The sequence below is a fragment of the Hordeum vulgare genome, chromosome 2H (assembly GCF_904849725.1).
Source record: "Hordeum vulgare subsp. vulgare chromosome 2H, MorexV3_pseudomolecules_assembly, whole genome shotgun sequence".
In the NCBI taxonomy this organism is placed as follows: Eukaryota; Viridiplantae; Streptophyta; class Magnoliopsida; order Poales; family Poaceae; genus Hordeum; species Hordeum vulgare.
In genome coordinates, this window is record NC_058519.1 from 164,531,292 (window position 1) to 164,549,820 (window position 18,529).

The window sequence follows — 18,529 nt, forward strand, 5'->3', positions numbered from 1 at the left end:
GGCAAGAAGGGTAGGTCCAAGAAGAGTGGCAAAACAGTTGCCCCTCCCGTTAAGAAACCTAAGGATGGGCCTAAGCCCAAAACTGAGTGCTATCATTGTAAGGGGACTAGTCACTGTAAGCAGAACTGCCCAAGTATCTGGTCGATAAGAAGGCGATCAACACCAAACAATGTATATTTTGTATACATGTGATTGATGTGTACCTCACCAACTCTCGTTGTAGTTCCTGGGTATTTGATACCGGTTCTGTTGCTCACATTTGCAACTCAAAGAAGGAACTACGGAATAGATGAAGGTTGGCGAAGGACGAAGTGACGATGCACGTGGGAATGGTTCCAAGGTTGATGCGATCACCGTCGGCACGCTTTCACTTCAATTACCATCAGGATTAGTGATGAACCTGAATAATTGTTATTTAGTTCCTGCGTTAAGCATGAACATTATATCTGGATTTTGTTTATTGCGATACGATTACTCATTTAAATCAGAGAATAATGATTGTTCTATTTATGTGATTAATATCTTTTATGGTCATTGATACGTCTCAAACGTATCTATAATTTTTGATGGTTTCATGTTGTTATCTTGTCAACTTTGGATGTTTTATATACCTTTATATATTTTTTGGGACTAACTTATTAATTCAGTGCCAAGTGGCAGTTCCTGTTTTTCTGTGTTTTTGACTCTTTTCAGATCTGATTTTGGAACGGATTCCAAACAGAATAAAATCTCCGAAATAAATTTTTTCAGAACAGAAGAAGATCGGGGGACTTGAGGGCTAAGGCAGGGGCCCACAGGGAGCCCACGAGCCCTGTTGCCGCGGCTAGGGGGGCCGCGGCAACCACTCTTATGGCCTTCCTGGCGCTCCCCTGCCCTAGCTCTTTGGCCCATAAATTCCATAAAACCCCAGAAAAAATCAGGGCGTCCACGAAACCACTTTTCCGCCGCCACAAGCTTCCGTTTCCGCGAGATCTCATCTGGAGACCCTTCCCGGTGCCCTGCCGGAGGGGACTTTGGAGCTGGAGGGCTTCTACATCAACATCATCGCCCCTCCAATGACTCGTGAGTAGTCCAGTTCAGACCTACGGGTCTATAGTTAGTAGCTAGATGGCTTCTTCACTCTCTTGGATCTTCAATACAAAATTCTCCATGATCTTCATGGAGATCTATCCGATGTAATCCTCTTTGGCGGTGTCTTTGTCGAGATCCGATGAATTGTCGATTTGTGATCAGATTATCTATGAATTATATTTGAGTCTTTGCTGATTTCTTATATGCATGATTTGATATCCTTGTAAGTCTCTCTGAGTCTTGGGTTTTGTTTGGCCAACTAGATCTGTGATTCTTGCAATGGGAGAAGTGCTTAGTTTTGGGTTCATACTGTATGGCGACCTTTCCCAGTGACAGAAGGGGCAGCAAGGCACGCATCATGTTGTTGCCATCAAGGGTAACAAGATGGGCTTTCATGATAGATTTGAGATTGTCCATCTACATCATGTCATATTGCTTAAGGCGTTACTCTGTTCTTATGAACACAATACTCTAGATGCATGCTGGATAGCGGTCGACGTGTGGAGTAATAGTAGTAGATGCAGAAAGTATAGGTCTACTTGTTTTGGACGTGATGCCTATAGATATGATCATTGCCATAGATAACGTCATGACTTTGCGCGGTTCTATCAATTGCTTGACAGTAATTCGTTCACCCACCGTCTACTTGCTTTCATGAGAGAAGCCACTACTGAACACTACGGCCCCCGGGTCTATTCACAACTATCGTCTCCACTTTCACTTTTACTTTGCTTTGTTTCCTTTTTTGCTTTCAGTTCTCACTTTGCAAATAATCTATAAGGGATTGACAACCCCTTCATAGCGTTGGGTGCAAGCTCTTTGTGTTTGTGTAGGTACTTGTGACTTGACGCTCTCCTCCTACTGGATTGATACCTTGGTTCTCAAACTGAGGGAAATACTTACTGTCGCAGTGCTACATCACCCTTTCCTCTTCAAGGGAACACCAACGCAAGGCTCCAAGGCCGCGGGGAAATCCTTTGCATATTTGCCAAGGAAGTCCCTATAGGCGTAGCCCGTAGCAGAAGGATTCCTGGCGCCATTGCCAGGGAAGGTCTTTTGTTGCCGTAGTAGTCATGCACCCAATGTGAGGAGTTTGTTCTTATTGAATCTCGATAGTGATGCCACACATGTTCATAACATTGATGCCAAAAGATGTAGAGTTGATAATGATAGTACCACTTTCTTGTGGCACTGTCGCTTAGGTCATATTAGTATAAAACGCACGAAGAAACTCCATGTTGATGGACTTTTGGAGTCACTTGATTTTGAATCACTTGACAAATGTGAACCATGCCTCATGGGCAAGATGACTAAGACTCCGTTCTCCGAAACAATGGACCGTGCAAGCGACTTATTGGAGATCGTACATACTAATGTCTGCGGATCAATGAGCATAGAGGCACGTGGTGGTTATCGTTATTTTCTCACCTTCACCGATGATTTGAGTAGATATGGTTATATTTACTTAATGAAACACAAGTGTGAAACATTTGAAAAGTTCAAACAATTTCAGAGTGAAGTAGAGAATCATCATAACAAGAAGATCAAATTCCTATGATCTGATCGACGAGGAGAATATCTGAGTTATGAGTTTGGCACTCACTTAAGACAATGTGGAATTGTTTCACAGTTGACTCCGCTTGGAACATCACAGCGTAATGGTGTGTCCGAATGTCGTAATCGTACTTTATTAGATATGGTGCGTTCTCTGATGTCTCTTACCGATTTGCCATTATCATCTTGGGGTTATGCATTAGAGACACCTGCATTCACTTTAAATAGGGAACCATCAAAATCCGTTGAGATGACACCGTGTGAATTGTGGTTTGGCAAGAAACCAAAGTTCTCGTTTCTTAAAGTTCGGGGATGTGATGCTTATGTCAAAAAGCTTCACCCTAAAAAGCTGGAACCCAAAGAGGAAAAATGCGTCTTCATAGGATACCCAAAAGAGACAGTTGGGTATACCTTCTATCCCAGATTCGAACGGAAAGTGTTTGTCGCTAAAGACATAACTTTTCTTGAGAAAGAGTTTCTCTCGAAAGAATTGAGTGGGAGGGAGATAGAACTTGATGAGGTTATATAACCTTTACTTCAACGAGAAAGTAGCGCAGCATAGAATGAAGTTTGTGTGGAGCCTACATCAGTTGAAGAGGAAGCTGATGATGATGATCATGTAGCTTCAAATAAAGTTGCTATCGAACCTCGTAAGTCGACAAGGGTACGCACTGCTCCTGAGTGGTACGGTAACCCTGTCTTATCAGTCATGTTGTTGGACAACGATGAACCTACGAGCTTTGGAGAAGCGATGGTGGGCCCAGATTCCAACAAATGGTTAGAGGCCATGAAATCTGAGATAGGATGCATGTATGAAAACAAAGTGTGGACTTTGGAAGTATTACCTGAAGGGCGAAAGACTATTCAGAATAAATGGACCTTTAAGAAGAAGATGCACACGGACGGTAATATCACTGTCTATAAAGCTCGACTTGTGGCAAAGGGGTTTTCACAAGTTCAAGAAGTTGACTACGATGAGACTTTCTCACCCGTAGTGATGCTTAAGTCCGTTAGAATAATGTTAGCAATAGCGGTAATTTTTGATTATGAAATTTGGTAGGTGGATGTGAAAACAACATTCCTTAACGTTTTCCTTAAGGAAGAGTAGTATATGATGCAATCAGAAGGTTTTGTCAACCCAGAGAATGCTGACAAAGTATGCAAACTCCTGTGATCCATTCATGGACTGGTGCAAGCATCTCGGAGTTGGAATCAGCGCTTTGATGAGGTGATCAAGGCGTTTGGGTTTACAAGAAAGTGAGTGGGAGATCTATAACATTTCTAATATTATATGTGGATGACATATTGGTGATTGAAATGATATATAACTTTAGGTAAGCATAAAGGATTATTTGAATAAAAGTTTTTCAATGAAGGACCTAGGAGAAGCTGCTTAAATATTAGGCATCAACATCTATAGAGTTAGATCAAGACGCTTAATAGGACTTTCACAAAGCACATACCTTCATAAAGTTTTGAAGAAGTTCAAAACGGAAGAGTCCAAGAAAGGGTTCTTGCATGTGTTACAAGGTGTGAAGTTGAGTAAGACTCAATGTCCACTGACTGCAGAAGATAGAGAAACGATGAGTGTCGTCCCCTATGCTTCAGCCATAGGCTCTACCATGTATGCAATGTTGTGCACAAGACCTAATGTCAGCCTTGCCATAAGTATAGCGGGAAGATTTCAAAGTGATCTAGGAATGGAACACTCGACAACGGTGAAGAATATTCTGAAGTACCTAAAAAGGACTAAGAAAATGTTTCTCATTTATGGAAATTCACGTTCCACCTATTACGCATTTGGTCGCCACCGTCGAGTGCCCCGATAAAGGCTCCCCAGGTCAGCTACCGGAGTTAAGGACGGTCTACGTTCCGGTTGCCGAACTTCCAGACTCCTCTAATAATGAAGAACTCAGATCTCTTCCTGAGGTAAACTCGGGACGAGGTGCTGATCATACACACGAACCAGCGCAACATGATCTCGTCACAGTCCCAAATTATGATCCTGCTATACCAAACCAGCAAAAGCGCTGGACGCGGTCGATGAAGTCTCGGACTCGTACCTCATGGGAACACAAAATTGTAACCCACCCACCAACCGGTGGAACATCCATTGTGAAAAATGGTAGGGTTCGGCCTACCACACCCACACAAGGTCAAACAATGACCAGGGGAGTCAATACACCACTTTTGGGCTAGACTCCTCCTCAACAACGGTAGGGCAAAAGACCTCAGCGTTTAGGAGGTGATCACTGATGGAAATGTGCCCTAGAGGCAATAATAAAATAGTTATTATTATATTTCCTTGTTCAAGATAATCATTTATTATCCATGCTAGAATTGTACAAAATGGGAACTCAGATACATGTGTGGATACATAGACAACACACTGCCCCTAGTAAGCCTCTATTGGACTAGCTCATTGTTCAAAGATGGTCAAGGTTTCCTGGCCATAGACAAGAGTTGTCACTTGATAACAAGATCACATCATTAGGAGAATGATGTGATGGACAAGACCCAAACTATGAACGTAGCATGTGATCGTCTGAGTTTATTGCTACTGTTTTATGCATTTCAAGTATATGTTCCTATGACCATGAGATCATGCAACTTACTGACACCGAAAGAATACCTTATGTGTATCAAACATCGCAACGTAACTGGGTGACTATAAAGGTACTCTACAAGTATCTCCTAGGGTGTCTGTTGAGTTGGCATGGATCAAGACTCAGATTTGTCACTCCGTGTGATGGAGAGGTATCTCATGGCCCACTCGGTAATACAACATCACTACAAGTCTTGCAAGCAATGTGACCAAAGAATTAGTCACGAGATTTTGTATTACGGAACGAGTACAGAGTCTTGCCGGTAACGAGATTGAACTAGGTATAGCGATACCGTCGATCGAATCTCGGGAAAGTAACATACTGGAGGACAAAGGGAATAATTGGGATTAACTGAATCCTTGACACAGAGGTTCAACCGATAAAGATCTTTGTAGAATGTGTAGGAGCCAATATGGACATCCAGTTCCCACTATTGGTTATTGACCGGAGAGTGTATCGGTCATGTCTGCATAGTTCTCGAACCCGCAGGGTCTGAACACTTAAGGTTTAGTTACATTACAATATAGTTGAATTATGTATGTTGGTAACCGAATGTTTTTGGTGCCCAGGCTGAGATTTGGACGTCACGAGGAGTTCGAGAATAGTCCGGAGACAAAGATTGACATATAGGAAAGGTATATTCGGATGCGGGAAACATTTCGGGCATTTCCCATAAAGTACCGGGAGTGACGAATGGGTTTTGGGGGTTCATCAGGAGGGGCCACCCACTCGAAGGGGACCACATAGACCGAAGAGGTGGCGCGCGAGTGATACATCTCCAACGTATCTATAATTTTTTATGGTTCCATGATATTATTTTGTCATCTTTGGATGTTTTATATGCATGAATATGCTATTTTATATCTTTTTGGGACTAACCTATTAACTCAGTGCCAAGTGACAATTTATGTTTTTCCATGTTTTTGACCTTTTTCAGAGAAGAATATTAAACGGAGTCCAAACAGAATAAAACATGCGGGATGGTTTTTTCCATAACAGAAGATACGCAGGGGACTTGAGAACCAAGGCAAAGGACCTTGGGGGAGGTCACAAGCCCCCTGGCCGCGGCCTGGGGGGGGCTAGCAGGCTTGTGGGCCCAACGTGGCTCCTTTTCCCTACCTCTTTCGCCTATAAATTCTCTAAAAATCCAAAACCACCAGAGAGAGCCACGAAAATACTTTTCCGCCGCCGCAAGCTTCTGTCTCTGCAAGATCCCATCTGGGGACCGTTCTGGTGCCCTGCCGGAGGGGGATTCGGACAGGGAGGGCTTCTTCATCAACACCATTGCCTCTCCGATGATGCATGAGTAGTTCACCACAGACCTTCGGGTCCATAGCTAGTAGCTAGATGGCTTCTTCTCTCTCTTGGATCTTCAATACAAAGTTCTCCATGATCTTCATGGAGATCTATCCGATGTAACTTTCTTTTGCGGTGTGTTTGTCGAGATTCGATGAATAGAGGATTTATGATCAGATTATCTGTGAATATTATTTGAGTCTCCTATGATCTCTTATATGCATGATTTCGTATCCTTGTTATTCTCTTCGAGTTGTGGGTTTCGTTTGGCCAACTTGATCTATAATTCTTGCAATGGGAGAAGTGCTTGGTTTTGGGTTCATACCGTGCGGTGTCCTCACCTAGTGACAGAAGGGGTTGCAAGGCACGCATCATGTTGTTGCCATCAAGGGTAAAAAGATGGGTTTTATATCATATTGCATGAATCTATCCCTCTACATCATGTCACCTTGCTTAAGGCGTTACTCCGTTTGCTATGAACTCAATACACTAGATGCATGCTGGATAGCGGTCGATGTGTGGAGTAATAGTAGTAGATGCAGAAAGTATCGGTCTACTTGTTTCGGACGTGATGCCTATATGTATGATCATTGCCTTAGATATCATCATGACTTTGCGCGATTCTATCAATTGCTCGACAGTAATTCGTTCACCCACCGTAATACTTGCTATCATGAGAGAAGCCTCTAGTGAACACTATGGCCCCGGGGTCTACTTCACATCATATTTTCAGATCTACACAATTACTTTGTTGCACTTTTCACCTTCAGATCTCACCTTGCAAATAATCGTGAAGGGATTGACAACCCCTTTATAGCGTTGGGTGCAAGTTTGTTTGTTTTTGCGCAGGTACATTGGTGCCTCATCTTGATACTCCTACTGGATTGATAGCTTGGTTCTCAAACTGAGGGAAATACTTACTGCTACTGTGCTGCATCACCCTTTCCTCTTCAAGGGAAAAACCAACGCAAGCTCAAGAGGTAGCAAGAAGAATTTCTGGCGCCATTGCCAGGGTGGATCAAGTCAACAATAGTCTCCCGTCAATGTGCCAATTTCTGGCGCCGTTGCCGGGGAGTATTCAAAGTGAAGCATATCCAAGTAACTATCGCAAACTCAGCTCCTGCATTTACATTATTTGCCTTTTGCCTCTCGTTTTCCTCTCCCCCACTTCTGAAAAAACAAAATTTACAAAAATATTTGCCTTTTTGTTCGCCCTTTCTTTCGCTTGCTTTCTGTTCGTTTGTGTGCTTGTCTACTTGCTAAGTCACCATGACTGAAAACACCAAATTGTGTGACTTCTCACATACTAATAATAATGATTTTATTAGTACTCTGATTGCTCCCGCCACTAGTGCGGAATCATATGAAATCAATGCTGCCTTGCTGAATCTTGTTATGAAAGAGCAATTTTCCGGCCTTCCGAGTGAAGATGCCGCATCCCATCCTAATACCTTCATTGAGTTATGCGATATGCAAAAGGAGAAAGATGTGGATAATGATATGATTAAATTGAAACTATTTCCGTTCTCATTACGAGATGGAGCAAAAACTTGGTTTTCATCTTTACCCAAAAATAGTATTGATTCTTGGAACAAGTGTAAAGATGCTTATATTTCCAAGTATATTCCACCGGCTAAGATTATCTCTCTCCGTAATGATATCATGAATTTTAAGCAACTAGATCATGAACATGTTGCAAAATCTTGGGAGAGAATGAAATTGATGATTAGAAATTGTCCCGCTCATGGCCTGAGTCTTTGGATGATTATACAAATCTTCTATGCTCGTTTGAATTTTGCTTCTAGAAATATCTTGGATTCCGCCTCAGGTGGAACTTTCACGGAAATCACACTAGGAGAAGCCAGAAAACTCCTAGATAATATCATGACAAACTATTCTCAATGGCACACTGAAAGGTCACCTACTAGTAAAAAAGTGCATGCTATAGCAAAAAAATAACTCTTTGAGTGCTAAGATGGATTAGTTAATGAAATTGTTTGCTAGTAAAAGTGCTCCTTTAGATCCAAATGATAGGCCTTTGTCTTCCTTGATTGAGAATAGCAATGAAATCTTGGATGTTAATTTTGTTGGTAGGAATAATTTTGGCAAAAACAATGCTTATAGAGGTAACTTTAATCCTAGGCCTTTTCCTAGTAATCCCTCTAATAACTTTGGAAATTCCTACAACAATGCTCATGGAAATTACAATAAATTACCCTATGATCTTGAGAGTAATATTAAAAAAATTATCAACTCGCAAAAGACTTTCAATGCATCCATAGAAGAAAAACTGCTCAAAATTGATGACTTGGCTAGGACCGTTGATAGAATGTCTCTTGATATTGATGCTTTGAAATTGAGATGTGCTCCTCCCAAGATTAATATGGATGAAACCTTGAAAGCTATGCGTGTTTCCATGAATGAGAGTAAAGAAAGAACCGTCCAAATTCGTGCTAGACATGAATGGCTTAAAAAGGTGTGTTCTCGTGATGAGAATCACGAAGATCTTAAAGTGCTTGGTGTAACTCCTATTGAATCCTTGTTTTCTAATGTCAATCCTAATGATGATGGGGCTGGATATGAATTCACTTTGGTTGAGAAACGCCCCAATGATTCGGAGTCTATTTGTCTTGATGCTAAAAGCACTGAAAGTGGAGTAGAGGATATCAAACTTTGAGTAGTGATGAAATTACTACTTTGGATTTCAAGGAATTCAATTATGATAGTTGCTCTTTGATTGAATGTATTTCCTTGATGCAATCCATGCTAAAATCTCCACATGCTTATAGCCAAAATAAGGCCTTTACCGATCATATCGTTGATGCTATGATGAAATCTCATGAAGAGAAACTTGAGCTGGAGATATCTATTCCTAGAAAACTTCATGATGAGTGGGAACCTACTATAAAAATCACGATTAAAAACTATGAATGCAATGCTTTGTGTGATTTGGGTGCTAGTGTTTCCGCTATTCCAAAGTCTTTATGTGATGTTCTAGGCTTCAATGAGATTGATGAGTGCTCTCTTAATTTGCATCTTGCGGATTCCACTATTCAGAAACCTGTGGGAAGGATCAATGATGTTCTTATTATTGCAAATAGGAACTATGTACCCATAGATTTTATTGTGCTTGATATTGATTGCAATCCGACATGTCCCATCATTCTTGGTAGACCTTTCCTTAGGACTATTGGTGCTGTTATCGATATGAAGGAAGGGAATATTAGATTTCAATTTCCATTAAAGAAGGGCATGGAACACTTTCCTTGAAAGAAAATAAGACTGCCTTATGAATCCATGATGAGGTCTACTTATGGTTTGAGCACCAAAGATGACGATACTTGATTTTATCGCCTTATGCCTAGCTAAGGGCGTTAAACAATAGCGCTTGTTGGGAGGCAACCCAATGAATTTATCTTTGCTTTTTTGCTTTCTGTTTTATTGTGTCCACATTCTCATAATTCTGTTATGATTGTGTTTTTATGTTTCTTTTTGTGTTTGTGCCAAGTAGAACCTTTATGATTAGTTTTGGTGATGGTTGTTTGGTCATGTTGAAAAAGACAGAAACTTTAGGGTCACGAAATTATTTTTAATTCCTATCCAGAATAAGATTTTGAGTTGATTCTTTTTTCTACTGGTTGATATGCGAATTTCCCTAATTGTCATAAATGTTCAAAAATTTTGGGATACCAGAGGTATACGAAGTATACAGATTGCTACAGACTGGTCTGTTTTTGACAGATTCTGTTTTAGTTGTGTTGATTGCTTATTTTGTTGAAACTATGGATAGTATCGGGGGGTACTGGCCATTGAAAAGTGAAAATACAGTAATATAACATCAATCTAAATATAAATCAAGTTTACTACAGTACCTAAAGAGTTGGTGGTTTGTTTTCTTATGCTAATGATATCACGAGTTTCTGTTTAAGTTTGGTGTTGTGAAGTTTTCAAGTTTTGTGTGATGTTCTCATGGACAATGGATAAAGAGTGGAAAGAGCTAAAGCTTGGGTATGCCCAAGGCATCCCAAGACAAATTCAAGGAAACCAAAAAGCCTAAGCTTGGGGATGCCTCGGGAAGGCATCCCCTCTTTCGTCTTCAATCCATCGGTAACGTTACTTGGAGCTATATTTTTATTCACCACATGATATGTGTTTTGCTTGGAGCGTCGTGTATTATAGGAGTCTTTGATTTTTGTTTTGTCACAATCATCCTTGCTGCACACCTTTTTGAGAGGGACATGCACTCATCGTGAATTTGCTAGAATACTCAATGAGCATCACTTATATCTTTTGAGTTAGGCAATTTAGCTCGCATGAGCTTCACTTATATCTTTTGAGCTAGATAACTTTTCTCTAGTGCTTCATTTAACTGTTTTTAGAGCACGACGGTGTCATATTTTGAAGAAATAAAAACTCTCGATCTTCACTTATATGTTTTTGAGAGTGCTCTCTCTAAGTAACTTGGTAATTGGCATGTGCTATGAAATTAGTCCTAAATATGATAGGCATCCAAAGAAGGATATAATAAAAACTTCCATATTCATGTGCATTGATTAGTAAGAGAAGTCTGATTCCTCACAATTAGTTTTGAGATATGGATATGGTAATATTAGAGTTATGTTAGTAGGGTGTTGTGAATCTAGAAATACTTGTGTTGAGGTTAGTGATCCCCGTAGCATGCACGTATGGTGAACCTCTATGTTAGGAAGTCAGAGCATAATTGATTTATTGATTTTCATCCTTTGTGTGGCGGTCGGGATCGCGCGATGGTTAAACACCTACCAACCCTTCCCCTAGGAGTATGCATTTAGCACTTTGTTTTGATTACTAATAAAACTTTCGCAATAAGTATATGAGTTCTTCATGACTAATGTGAGTCCATGGTATAGATGCACTTTCACCTTCCACCATTGCTAGCCTCTCTAGTGATTCGCAACTTTCACCGGTGCACAAACCCACCATATACCCTCCTCAAAACAGCAACCATACCTACCTATTATGGCATTTTCATAGCCATTCCGAGATATATTGCCATGCAACTCCCACCGTTCCGTCTCATGACATGTGCTGTCACTTTCATATTGCCATTGCATGATCGTAAGATAGCTAGCGAGATGTTTCAACATCATACGCTAAGCTAGATCATTGCACATCCCAGTACACTGCCGGAGGCATTTCCTATAGAGTCATCATTGTTCTAAGTATTGAGTTGTAAGTAAATAAAAGTGTGATGATCATCATTATTAGAGCATTGTCCCATGTGAGGAAATAAAAAAAAGAGGCCAAAGATGCCCACACAAAATGAAAAAAGAGAGGCCAAAGAGCCCATTAAAAAAATGAGAGAAAAAGAGAGAAGGGACAATGCTACTATCTTTTTCCACACTTGTGCTTCAAAATAGCACCATGCTTTTCATGATAGAGAGTCTCTTGTTTTTAGACCTCCATATATTAGTGGGAATTTTCATTATGTAACTTGGCTTGTATATTCCAATGATGGCCTTCCTCCAAATTGCCCTAGGTCTCCGTGAGCAAGCAAGTTGGGTGCACACCCACTAGTTTTATTTTTGAGCTTTCACACACTTATAGCTCTAGTGCATCCGTTGCATGGCACTCGCTACTCATTCTGATTGATATCTATTGATGGGCATCTCCATAGCCCATTGATACGCCAAGTAAATGGGACCATCTCCTCCTTTTTGCCTCACAACCTCCGCCACACTCTATTCCACCTATAGTGCTATATCCATGGCTCACGCTCATGTATTGCGTGAGAGTTGAAAAAGTTTGAGAAAGTAAGAGTGCGAAAACAATTACTTGGACAATACCGGGGTTGTGCATGATTTAAATTCGTTGTGTGGGGATGATGGAGCATAGCCAAACTATATAATTTTTTAGGGATAACTTTCTTTGGCCTTGTTATTTCAAAAGTTCATGATCACTTTTGCTAGTATGCTTGAAGTATTATTGTTTTCATGTCAATAGTAAACTATTTTTTTGAATCTTACGAATCTAAACATTCATGCCACAAGAAAGAAGTTACAAAGGAAAAACATGTTAGGTAGCATTCCACATCAAAAATTCAGTCTTTATCACTTCCCTACTCAAGGACGAGCAGGAGTTAAGCTTGGGGATGCTTGATACGTCTCCAACGTATCTATAATTTTTGATGGTTCCATGCTATTATCTTGTCATCTTTGGATGTTTTATATGCATGAATATGCTATTTTATATCTTTTTTGGGACTAACCTATTAACTCAGTGCCAAGTGCCAGTTTCTGTTTTTTCCGTGTTTTTGACCTTTTTCACAAAAGAATATTAAACGGAGTCCAAACAGAATGAAACCCGCGGGATGATTTTTTCCATAACAGAATATACACACGGGACTTGAGAACCAAGGCAAAGGACCTCGGGTGAGGTCACAAGCCCCCTAGCCGCGGCCTGGGGGGCGCCTAGCAGGCTTGTGGGACCCCCATGGCTCCTTTGCCTACCTCTTTCACCTATAAATTCTCTAAAATCCGAAACCACCAGAGAGGGGCACAAAAATATTTTTCCGCCGCCGCAAGCTTCTGTCTCCGCAAGATCCCATCTGGGGACCATTCTGGTGCCCTGCCGGAGGGGGATTCGGACATGGAGGGCTTCTTCATCAACACCATTGCCTCTCCGATGATGCGTGAGTAATTCACCACAGACCTTTGGGTCCATAGCTAGTATCTAGATGACTTCTTCTCTCTCTTGGATCTTCAATACAAAGTTCTCCATGATCTTCATGGAGATCTATCCGATGTAACTTTCTTTTGCGGTGTGTTTGTTGAGATCCGATGAATTGTGGATTTATGATCAGATTATCTATGAATATTATTTGAGTCTCCTCTGATCTCTGATATGCATGATTTCGTATCCTTGTAATTCTCTTCGAGTTGTGGGTTTCGTTTGGCCAACTTGATCTATAATTCTTGCAATGGGAGAAGTGCTTGGTTTTGGGTTCATACTGTGCGGTGTCCTCACCTAGTGACAGAAGGGGTAGCGAGGCACGCATCGTGTTGTTGCCATCAAGGGTAAAAAGATGGGGGTTATATCATATTGCATGAATCTATCCCTCTACATCATGTCATCTTGCTTAAGGCGTTACTCTGTTTGTTATGAACTCAATACACTAGATGCATCCTGGATAGCGGTCGATGTGTGGAGTAATTGTAGTAGATGCAGAAAGTATCGTTCTACTTGTCTCGGACGTAATGCCTATATGTATGATCATTGCCTTAGATATCATCATGACTTTGCGCGATTTAATATCAATTGCTCGACAGTAATTTGCTCACCCACCGTAATACTTGCTATCATGAGAGAAGCCTCTAGTGAACACTATGGCCCCCGGGTCTACTTCACATCATATTTTCAGATCTACACAATTACTTCGTTGCACTTTTCACCTTCAGATCTCACCTAGCAAATAATCGTGAAGGGATTGACAACCCCTTTATAGCGTTGGGTGCAAGTTTGTTTGTTTTTGCGTAGGTACATTGGTGCCTCATCTTGATACTCCTACTGGATTGATACCTTGGTTCTCAAATAGAGGGAAATACTTACTGCTACTGTGCTGCATCACCCTTTCCTCTTCAAGGGAAAAACCAACGCAAGCTCAAGAGGTAGCAGCGAGCCTCTGGTGGGCTGGGCGGCCAGCCCCATGAGCCTATGTGCCGAATAGAGAGGAGATGGGGCAATACCACCAGGAGGAGGACTCCTCCTCCACCAAACCAAATTGGAGGAGGACTCCTCCCTGTTGTGCGCTGCCGACCAACCCTAGGGGTTTCTCCTTAGGGCGCCACACCTCCCTCCCACCTATATATAGTGGAGAGGAGGGAGGCTAGACACACCCAAAAAAGCCACGGTGCAGCCCCTCTCCCTCCACTACTTCGTGACACCCCGTAGGCTAGTTCGGCAGTGCACGACGTAGTTGTGCCAGATGAGCTCCTCCAACATCACCCCCACGCCGTTGTGCTATTGGAGAATTCATCTACTTTTTCGCCCCTCTTGCACGATCAAGAATGCGAAGATCGTCATCGAGCTACACGTGTGGTGAATGCGGAGGTGCCATCCGTTCGGTGCTAGATCGTGATTGGATCGCGGGACGGGCTTGCGATTTGGATCACGAAGATGTTCGACTACATCAACCATGTTTTATAACGCTTCCCGCTTAGCGATCTACAATGGTATGTGGATCCGATCTCTCCTCTCATAGAAGGCCATCACCATGGATAGATCTTATGTGTGCGTAGGAAATTTTTTGTTTCCCTTGCAACGTTCCCCAACAATCAACTCCTTTTGACATAGCTGCCATGATGAAGGCATCCTTAATGCCCTCGCTCGTAAACGAGTTCAAACCTTCACCGAGCCATCAAACCTGGTGCTCAAATGTTGTGCCATGGAAAGCACTTGGCAAATGCAACTAATGCGCACGGAGCCGAGGCGCATTGAACAAGCAAGAGGAACCTGAAGAAGGCATAATCCCCCATTCTCATAACCGAATACACCCGACCCCGCAAAGAAGAGGAACAAAACACGGAGCAGATCTATCCTCGACACATTACTTGACGAGCCTTGTCACATACACTCGACCCCGCCTAATACAAGCTCCACCCACAGTCTTCGGGCATGTTGGGTCATCAGACAAGTCGCAAAAAGTGGAGAGGGCATCTTAAATGCTCCGCTTGTGGAGCAAAGGTCGGGACCGCCACTTGAAAGCAACGCGGAGATCTTAATGATCTACTGATACGTCTTCATCGTATCTACGTTTCCAAACTCTTTTGCCCTTGTTTTGGACTCTAATTTGCATGATTTGAATGAAACTAACCCGGACCGACGCTGTTTTCAACAGAATTTCCATGGTGTTGTTTTTGCGCAGAAATGAAAGTTCTCGGAATGACCTGGAAATTTATGACGATTTTTTGTGGAATATATAAAAAATACTGGCACAAGAATAACCTGGAGGGACGGAGCCAGGAGCCCACAAGCCTAGGAGGCGCGCCCCCCTAGCCGCGCTTGGCAGGCTTGTGAGGCCCTCGTGGCTCCGCCGCCTCAAACTGCTGCTCTATATAGCCTCTCTCGCCCAGAAAAATTTAAGAGAGAAGAGTTCATCACGTTTTAGGACACGGAGCCGCCGCCACCACCTGTTCTTCCTCTAGAGGGCAGATCTGGAGTCCGTTCTGGGCTCCGGAGAGGGGAAATCGTCGCCGTCGTCATCACCAACCATCCTTCATCACCAATTCCATGATGCTCTTCATCGTCCGTGAGTAATCTCATCGTAGGCTTGCTGGACGGTGATGGGTTGGATGAGATCTATCATGTAATCGAGTCAGTTTTGATGGGGTTTGATCCCTAGTATCCACTATGTTTTGATATTGATGTTGCTACTACTTTGCTATGCTTAATGCTTGTAACTAGGGCCCGAGTGCCATGATTTCAGATCTGAACCTATTATGTTTTCATCAATATATGTGTGTTCTTGATCCTATCTTGCAAGTTGTAGTCACCTACTATGTGTTCTGACCAGGCAACCCTAGAGTGACAATAGCCGAAACCACTCCCGGAGATGACCATAGTATGAGGAGTTCATGTATAAACTAAGTGCTAATGCTTTGTTCTGGTTCTCTATTAAAAGGAGACCTTAATATCCCTTAGTTTCCTTGAGGACCCCGCTGCCATGGGAGGGATGGACAATATATGTCATGCGAGTTCTTTTCCTTAAGCACGTATGACTATATACAGAATGCATGCCTACATTACATTGACGAACTGGAGCTAGTTACATATCTCCCCATGTTATAACTGTTACATGATGAATGTCATCCGACATAATTATCCATCACCGATCCAATTCCTACGAGCTTTTCCTACTTGTCCTTGCTATGTTAATTTACCGCTACTGCTGTCACTGTTGCTATTGTTACCGCTAGTGTTGTCACTACTACTACTGTTACCGCTGCTACTATTACTATCACGCTACTGTGCTACTGAAACTTTGTTGCAGATACTAAGTCTTTTAGGTGTGGTTGAATTGACAACTCAACTGCTAATACTCGAGAATATTCTTTAGCTTCCCCTTGTGTCGAATAAACAAATTTGGGTTGAAGACTCTACCCTCGAAAACTGTTGGGATCCACTATACTTGTGGGTTATTAAGACTATTTTCTGGCGCCGTTGCGGGGAGGCCTAGCTCTATTCTGTGAGTCACTTGGGATTTACGTCTGTTGATCACTATGAGGAATCCGAGAGATCCAAAGACTAAAGTGTTGCTGTCAACTACGAGGACATGTAAGGAACTGCCATCTAGCTTTGCACTTGATTCACCTTCAGTTATGACTAAGTTTGCGACACCACCACCTGCTAGAAATTCTGATATGTCGCGTGTGCTTGATGATGCTACTTCTGCTATCCATGATGCTTATGATGATGCTTTGCTTGATACTGCTTTGCCACTAGGTGCATTCCTTAATGCACAAATTGCTAGAGTTGCTGCTGAATGTGATGATACTTCTGAAACTGCTGAAATTATTGAAGTAGAACCTGCTGTATCACCTGTTAGAACTAGCTCTCCTAGATATGAATAGCCTGATATACCTGAGGGTTATGTTATGGATGGAGAGGTAGCTGAGGACTTTCTTGCTTGTAAGGATAGCTATGATCTTGAGAATTTATTGCGCAAGTGGAAAGAAAAATCTTTGAATGCTAGAATGAAATACGATCCTAAGTTTGCTACTATGCCCATCTTTGTGACTGATAAGGATTATGAATTCATTGTCGATCCTGAGTTAATCACTTTGGTCGAATATGATCCTTTTCATGGTTATGAGTCTGAAACGGTTGTAGCACATCTTACTAAGCTGAATGATATAGCCACCCTATTCACGAGTGAGGAAAATATTCGCCATTACTATATCCTTAAGCTGTTTCCTCTCTCGCTAAAGGGTGATGCTAAGACTTGGTTTACTTCTCTTGCTCCTGGTTGTGTGTGCAGTCCCCAAGATATGATCTACTACTTCTCTGAGAAATATTTTCCTGCCCATAAGAAACAAGCTGCCTTGCAGGATATATATAAGTTTGTGCAAGTTGAAGAAGAGAGTCTCCCACAAGCTTGGGGGAGGCTTGTCCAGTTACTGAATGCTTTGCCTGATCACCCTCATGAGAAAATTGAAATACTTGATATCTTTTATAATGGACTAACCGATGCTTCTAGGGACCACCTAGATAGTTGTGCTGGTTGTGTTTTCAGGGAACAAACTGTGGAACAAGCTGAAATTCTATTGAATAATATCTTGAGCAATGGTAATGCTTGGACTATTCCCGAACCACATCCGAAGCCAACTCCGAAGAAAAGATGTATTCTATTCCTCAGTCCTAAAGATATGTAAGAAGCCAAGAAATCTATGCACGAGAAAGGTATTAAATCTGAAGATGTTAAGAATCTACCACCTATTGAAGAAATACATGGTCTTGATAACCCGATACACGTAGTAGAGGTAAATTCTCTTTGTAGATTCAATGAGAGTGATATTCCTTTTGATAAACCTGCTAGCTTATGCTTAGATGAATTTGATAACTTTGTTGCCAAACAACAAAGTTTCAATGATTATGTTAGCAGACAACTGGGACAAAATGCTCGCATGATTAATCACTTAAGTGCTTGTGTGGATAGAAATTTCAATGATCTTAATCTTTTGAGTAAACATGCCTCTATGGTCACTACTCAAGTAGAACAAGTACTTAAGGCTCAAAATGACTTGCTCAATGAGTTGAATGACAATTTTGTTAGAGTCGTCACTAGAGGTGATAGAATGACTCGGGAACCTTTGTATCCTGAGGGCCATCCTAAGAGAATTGAACAAGATTCTCAAGGAGTTAGCACTGAGGCACCTTGTTATCCTAGTAATAGGAAGAAAAAGAAAGATGATAGGAACTTGCATGCTTGCAAACCTGCTGCTGTTACACCTGAGAATCCAAATGAT